Source organism: Engraulis encrasicolus, chromosome 15, assembly GCF_034702125.1.
Source record: "Engraulis encrasicolus isolate BLACKSEA-1 chromosome 15, IST_EnEncr_1.0, whole genome shotgun sequence".
In the NCBI taxonomy this organism is placed as follows: domain Eukaryota; kingdom Metazoa; phylum Chordata; class Actinopteri; order Clupeiformes; family Engraulidae; genus Engraulis; species Engraulis encrasicolus.
The window spans coordinates 29,172,836-29,181,075 of NC_085871.1; the positions used below are offsets into that span (position 1 = coordinate 29,172,836).

General features: G+C 44.5%; 1 protein-coding gene across 1 annotated transcript in view; it reads left to right on the top strand.

Annotated features, from left to right (window-relative positions):
- Nucleotides 1-3,168: 3,168 nt before the first annotated feature.
- The window catches only part of LOC134463963 (monocarboxylate transporter 2-like), a 66,747-nt gene continuing 61,675 nt past the window's right edge, over nucleotides 3,169-8,240 (top strand). The window contains exon 1 of the mRNA XM_063217350.1: nucleotides 3,169-3,515. The gene's annotated coding sequence lies outside the window, so the exon portion shown is untranslated. The remainder of the gene's footprint in view (nucleotides 3,516-8,240) is intronic.

Here is an 8,240-nt window from a genome sequence, read left to right on the forward strand (position 1 = left end):
AGAGATAGAGAGACAGAGACAGAGAGATAGTCTACATATGATGGCTGCCATGACTACTAAGTGGGTTTTCCCTCATTAGGTCTGAAATTGAATTAGGAAACGCAGGGCTGGAATAGTTGACTGAAGCCATTTTGTTTCTTTAGAGTGAAACATGTGCTCATGTCAAGATCCCACAGTGTCATCATTCATTCTCTCTACTGCAGCCAATTACGTGAACGCTTTCATTCCTCATTCCGCATTCCATTCCGCAAGAGGATCCGTAGGTAAATTTGTCAATTTGTTATGACACAAATTGAAAAATGAAACATGACACACTTTGAATTTTAAATTAATTTGAGCTCAATTTTGGTCATTGGGTAAAGAAATGAATACAATCTGACAGGTGGAACTAATTCTATTGCTGCTCTGGACACCTGTGTTAGAATAACTCTTAAATTGAAAAAACTCTGTTTCAAATAACTCAAAAAGAGTTAATTTGACTATTTAGTCAGTGTAACATTTTCAGAGTTAATCTTACGTAGCCTCTGTGCAGATGAGCCTGCTGGCGGGTCTGTTCCCTCATTGCTAAAAAGGCTCAACTACATCATAACTACATCTACATCATCACTAGCTTAGCGACATATTCCCTCTTTTAATTTGTCTTAAAGCAAGACAACGCTTAACATGAAAAATAAGACACTTTACCACCTTTATAAACCCCAGCCAACGATTTTAACTGTATTAAGCCCCAAAATAGTGGCATACCTCTTTAAGTAACATATTAGCCTAATACTTTGCTAATACAATTTTGATGACAGTAAGGTTGTAACATAGGCTCCGCGCAAAGGAATTTAATATTGTTTAAATATTAAGAGTTGAAATTACGCTGGTCATATGCACACTAACCTTTGACTTCACTATTACTGAAATGTGACTATCCAAGTCCATACTGTATTGTGTGAGGAGACTCAGATGAATATGATCAAATCTGCCAAAGCATGGAAGACAGCATGGAAGCTCGTCCCAAAGCTCTAGCCTGAGGTAGGTAGCCAATCGTAGAGTGGGGAGGGGTGGACGGATGATGAGGCATATTACTTGACAAATGGAAGCTTGCAGTTTGTTTGAATACAACTGACACAATGGGCTACATACAGCATATGGCCAATAACTGACCATTGGCAATCACAAACCACTTCCTACAAGAAAAGGTCACAGTTTAAAAAAAAGAATGAAAGCACAAAAAAAGCACAAAACCCCATAAAACATATATATATATTTTTAAATTGGACAAAACCTGGAGCGAGGGCACAAAATACATTGCCCTAACAGATGGCATGGCTATGAGGGTCATGACCTGACTACGGCCTAGGGGCTGTGTTTTTCAACACTGGGGTCGAAACCCCATTTGGGGTCGCCTGGCGTGCAATGTCTGAAGGTGTGTGAAAAAAGAATACCAATAAACGTTACTAATTAATATAACATAACTATTCAATATCCTCTTTGAAACACTACTCACAATCTTAGATCATCCTAAATATAGATTTCATAACCTACAACCTATGTAGCTCAGCCATGTTTTCATTTTTGTCGGGAAAACAATGTGTATGGGGTCCCTAGAAATTTGGGATGTCAAAATGGGGTCCCGGGCCAAAAAAGGTTGGGAACCACTGGCCTAGGATTTAGGTTCCCAAACTTTTTTCCCTGTGCACCCCCTTGTACATTTCAATGTGGTTCGCGCACCCCCTGAGCGAATATTTTGGTGTGCTGATGGCCGCGCAAGTATGGATTCACTGCTCATTCACTGCATATTAAGCACAGTCGTTTTTGGGGAATCCTCTTTTACAATAGCCTTGGAATTAAACTACACTTCAGATGGACCCTTACAGCATATAATGCAATATACTATTAAGAACTACTTAATGTTCATTAATACTGGATAAAAACTACCATATCCGTCATTGCTCTATTCAGCTCGTGCACCCCCTCAAGGCGGGCCTCGCACCCCCAGGGGTGCACGCACCCCAGTTTGGGAACCACTGGTCTAGGTTTTGTATGTGCGCAAGCCTGTCCCTTTGTGATGTTGCAATGTGAGAGTGCATGTGTGGTACCCCAGAGTGGCCCCGATTCAAAGCTGGGGGTGGGAGGGGAATGTGCCTTCTCCCCTTGCTGCTGTATGCCTTTAGGCAGCCTTGCTGCCACATCCACAATGCTCTGTGAGAATGTACAGCCAGTGATGCTGTATTATTATTACCACGGGGATCTGTGGCTCAGAGAAGCAGCGGTGGATGGCTGTTTAAGTCCTGGCATATACTGTAGGTACAGGTCAGTGGTGTACCAGGCCCAGGGAGACAGGGTCCCCAGAATTGTGTGCTCATTATAGGCTATAGTAGGCCTATGTATCAGATGGGGGCCCTTTTCAGATGACTTTGCCCTGGCTTAGGCCCAGCCAAAGCTGTCAGCTGCCCTGCTGGTATAGGTTATAGGACACCATTAAATGCACTGTCACTATGCTGTGTTTAGGCTACATCAATATACGCTGTGACTTCATCATCGTGAAAGGAGCCTTGTCACAGCTGCTGCTGGGGATGAGACGACGCCTGGCCGTTAATATATCTCTCTCCTCGCCACAGATGGCAGGACAGGGAGCAAGATTTACAGGCCATTATTCTCTGCGAGGGTCGATAGTCAATCTTTATGCCACCTAGTGGACACGCCCGGTATTTTGCTTTGAATTGATGGCTCAGGATTGAGTCATCACTCTACTACACTCTTGTCAGTTTGGAGAAGTCCTCAAGCATCTCTAACGAGTCACACGCACCATGCCCTCAATTGTGCAGAGAGAGACGAGGCCATGCGGAATATGACATAACATAACCATATGAATTCTAGGATGACTCTTACATAAGTCATATGCCATTTAGCTGTGCTTATGCGTGCTGGAAGTAAGCGCTCTTGTCTATCGCTGTGTAATGAGATGGGGCCGCTCTTACACGACCCTGGCACTGGTCTGCATTAATCCCTTTGGATGAAACGCACTGACCTACTTCTCAAGCCTACTACATGCGCCGCGATTTCGGACCAATAGAGAGAGGATGCGCTCCGGAGAGGCGTGAGCTCTGAAACCGACAGAGGGAGGAAGGGAGAGAGCGAGTAGAGTGAGAGGTCTCCGCGCCGCGCAGCACTGTCGGAGGCAGCAGGAGGCAACAACCGAAATATTTTTACGCCCCTTCTACGCCTCCCACCCATATGCTTCACTGCTATTGGAGCACAGCTCGGCGGATCCAAGCCTCGGGATGCCGGGTCCTCTGAGCACCGGTGTGTAGTCGACCTGTGTCTGGTCCCCTCTCTCTTGGCTTGTCATCTTCTATTTCTCTGCGCTCTCCTGTCCGCGGGCTTGCTGATACCAGACCGCCCTTCTCAGCGACGTCATTTTACAGACTAGTAAGCGACGAATTCAAACTGTGCACAGATCTGTCCTCTCACGACTCCGGCAAGGTCAGCCGCGTTCAAGGACTACGTTTGGATACTTCAACAAGGTAATGACTGCCTAGCTGACAGGTCTGGCTCTATCTGTGGATGCAATGTGATAACGTTGGTTAGCTCTGCTCTGCCTGTTGTCTGAAGTTACATGAACTCGAGCTGAGTGTCGGGTTCCCCAATGATGGTGATGCTCTGTGATTTAAACATCCCAATCAGACAGGCAATCACGTTCTGATTGGATCAGGGTAATAATTGAAAAGGCCAATGGCAAACATGTTTAAAAATGCCATACATAAAACAGGGCCGTACCTTTGGTTAACTACAATGGAAAACATATTGTCCTTGGCATCACCGGACGTCCCATGTGGAACTTATTATAGAATCCTGGGCTACATCGCGCAATGACCCCCCTCCCAAATGTAATGTAAGACAAGAGTTATTAGGCCTTTATTACTACCCTATTCATTTTGTGTGCGTTACGTTACTTGTGCATATACTGGTTCTGTCCGGTTTGTTGGTGCATCAGACGGCAGCTTTCCAGAGGGGTATCTAAAAGATGAGGGCTGGCACGGGCGAGTTGCATCACCGTGTCGAGTTGCGCTGTTGCTGCCGCTGAGCGTCATCTAACCGTGCCAAGCGGTTTCCACTGACTGTGGTGTTTATAGAAACCAAAACAAGCTAACACCAACACTGGTCGCAAAGCAAGCTCGTCTATAAATAGTAGCCTACACCCGAGGATTTAATGGACACTTGTTATACATGCCGCCTGTCTAGCGCAGAACACTGAATGTTCCATCCCTATAAGGTCTATTTGGCCTGCCTCGCACACGTCACATGATGCGACGAAACAACACGACGGGTGCCTGTCATATCAACTCCTCCTGGTCAGCACCAGTGATCAACACACAGACTGTTACTTCTCCGTTAGTCCCTGCCATATACACGTTGCAAAAAAATAAATAAAAATGACACGGTGTTGTTTCAGTTTGACACCGTTGTAGGGAGCAGAAGGGAGGTGCCCATAGTAGGTTGGGTCCCTAAATAAGTGATGAGAGGCCACATAAAACCTTTATGCCTTGCGCTGCAGAATGATCTATTTCACCACTTTTGCTGCAAGTACAGTTGAGATGTGGCTTTTGTGATGTAATTGGCTGTCTACCCATGTCTGTGTAGACTAGTGTTTACACTTAACTACACCATAGGCAGTCATGTAGTGGGCTATGAGTAGCATGATGTTTACACAACAAAGGATGTAGTATTTTAACCAATATAGTTGAACAGGGAACACAGACACTGTGCTACTGTGCACAGACATTCAGAGTATCACAATAATTGAATTTAATGAAAAGAGAAATGTGCAGTGCAGCTGGCACGGTTGGCAGTGACGATTATTTCATCGGCATGTCTCTCATTCAAAGAGATTGGAAGATTTGCTGTCGGCACAGAAACAGTGTTCCGCCTGCTCTGTGTTCTGGTGTGTGCTGTGTTGTGTCTGAACGGTGCCGTTTCCCAGCAGAAGACATCTGGTGATATCGCTCATTCACACTCTCTCCCACTTGCTTAACCCTGTAAGACAGGGAACCTATAAGGCCGTTTTATCCGGCCCCCGATATAATTTTAATGCAGTTTCACATGAAGTATGACATCATTTGTAAAGGAATATTAGAAAATACATTTGCAATACAATTAAGTTATATTCGGTTGACTTGGAAAAGGTGGGGACTGTTTTAAAGGTGTCTGCCTTCAACATAGGCCTAAAGTGCAGGAGGAAATCCTGGTTGATGTTCATAGTACGGCCCTCGGAGGACTTGTACAGCCCTTGGAGGAATTTGAAGTGGCCCTTGAAATGAAAATGGTTCCCCACCCCTGCTGTAAGTCATGCCCCTTGTTATAAATTAGCTGTCACCAGAATGGCAATGACCAAGTCATAACACATTACTAAAGGGCCTGTGCACTGTCATAGTGATGTGGCACTATGATAGTAAAGTTTTTCAGTGACTAATACGGCATGTGTGTGAAGGGGCTGTGTAAAAGAGAAATACGCAGTGCTGCTGGCATGTGTTGGGCAGTGATCATATCATCAGTAGGCCTATGCCTTTCATTCGAAGAGATGGGAAGATTTTCTATTCTCACCTGCTTTGTGTTCTGGTGTGTGCTCTCTAGTATCTGAGTGGTGCAGAAGAGGACATCTGGTGATATCGATCGTCCACACTCTCACCCGCTTGCTTAATCACTGGCTTTTGCTTCTTCACCCACTTGCTTACTCACTTGCTCTGCTTGGTCATCCAGCCTGCCGCCAGGGGCGGTTCTAAGGGGTGGCAGGGGGTGGCATTTGCCCCCCCAGAAATATGATTTGCCACCCCAATTAAGAGCCCTGATTGTGACCAATAGCCTTAATGCTTGACATCATTTCAGACATGGAACTTTAGGTTGCAGGGTTTCACTTTAAGGGATTCACTGTATCACAGAAGTGTGTGTGTCGATTATATCGCGTTTATCATTTTCCCTTAGTGTAGGAGCATGCCCCCCTGAAGTACATTTCGCCACCTCTTTGCCACCCCAAGAATAAATGTCTGGAACCGCCCCAGCCTGCCGCACACGCACCACAGTGTTTTACCCACTGACCTTTCGCACTCGCTCAAACATACACATCACTTACATGCATTCACTCAGTCACTCACTAACTCACTCACACAGTCACATTTTCTTTTGTGCATATCACATGGGCAGTCATGGGTTAGCGGTTAGGGCGTCAGATTTGTAGCCCAAAGGTTGCCGGTTCAACTCCTGACCTAGGTTGGTGGGGGGAGTAATTAACCAGTGCTCTCCCCCATCCTCCCCCATGACTGAGGTACCATGAGCATGGTACCGTCCTGCTGCACTGCTCCCTTGGGGTGCACGGGGGCTTCCCCCTTGCACGGGTGAGGCATGAATGCAATCAATGTGTGTGCAGTGTTCACTTGTGTGCTGTGGAGTGCTGTGTCACAATGACAATGGGAGGTGGAGAGTTTCCCAGGTGGGCTTTCAGGCTTCCTTTCTTTTCTTCAAAAAACTTTTTTTGTTTTTTCAGTCATCATTGGTATTCAGATATGTGGGTGACAACATGTTGTTGGTGCTTACTGTAAGTGGAGGCATGGGATTTTTGATTGCCATCCAAAGTGCAGATATGACAAACTTGAACAATTTAAGGGGCACTGTGTGACCAATCAGTAACACTTTATTTTAGGATACATCTATAAGCACTAATACATACAATGTTAATGCCTGCATAAGTAACTTGTAAGGCATGTACTAAGCAAACACACTAAGGCCTACTAGGTCCTTACTAAGGTTAAATTGGTAATAAATCCCTTATTGTGCATGAACAAGACATTTGCGAATACATGCCTAACAAATGTTTGATTTTGCTTTGTACATTCCTTACAAGTTACTTATACAGGCACATTGTATGTATTACTGCTAAATAGATGTATCCCTAAAATAAAGTGTTACTGACCAATCTTGCTAGTCTTTGCTTTCTATTCATAGTTGGACAAACTAACAATTTTAGAACGTGCTATTTTCTCTCTCTTTCTCTCGAGTCGCGACCTATTCTTATCTTGCCCGTTTGCCCCCATTGAGTTCCCATGGGAGAAACGGAAGAGAACTTATTTAAACTGTCCTCTCCATGGGATGGTGCTCCCTATAAATAAGGTAGCCTATAACCCATTTGCTTCAGCAAAGTGGAAGGATAGAGGAGAGGATGTTTATTGGTAATGATTCTTATCTCAGAAATGGGTACAGGAAGCATCTTAAAAAAAAACTTAAAGTTACATAAAGCATATCACTGACTGACCATATAAGGCACTTGCCCTCTAAGACTGATGTGTGTAGGATATTACCTGTGTCATTTATGCATGGCCCAAATACATTTGACTTGGGGACAAGATTGTGCCAAAGTTGCACAGGCACGATAACCATACTCTATCTGATTGCAAACACAGCAACTCAACCTTAGCCTCGTAGAGTTAGATATTGAATGCAGACCAAGTGCCAAAGACAAGCCATACTCCGGTCTGTATTAAGTCCTAGTTAAATGTAGGCCTATAGGCGCATGTACACCCTAAGGCTTTCTAGGTCAAGTGTCAGTTCAGGTATTTTGTAAACACTTCTGGTTGCATATTGCAGTCTTTCAACCATCACACTGAGGGTATACCGTGTATCCTTACATGGGCACGCCTACTACTGAGAGCATTGCTGGGTTTTTGTGTAAGATTACAGTGCATGTAATTTGCAGGTTTTAACATTTTCTAGACTCTGTCGTCAAATGAGAGAGAGAGCCTAGAACGTCATGGAAACCAACACCTAGTGAGGGCATTGGTGTATGCATTTCTGTGTAAGCTTACATGTTAAATTACAGGTTTTCTCGTCTTGTTCATCATCGGAGAGAGGTAGCGTGATGTAATTGGAGGACTATCTGTTGTTCTTTTTAGCCAGCTGAGTAGGCATTGACCAAGCATGACAGTTGGTTGGCAGGGCAACTTTCCTGCCCAAACGTATAGGTGACTGGAACTCAGGGCGCCACTTACCGTACACGTACAGTAAATTATGTGTTGACTTAAGGTCATGATAGCAAGTTAGTCACACATTTACAACCGCCCAAAACAAACAAGGTCATTTTAACTCTCATTTAAAACACCATTGTGGGAGTTTGACCTTAAGAAATAGCGAAAGGTGACTGGAGTGATTGCTGGTGTAAGCTGTTGTTGAACTGACAAAAGACTTGAAAGATGAAATGTTTT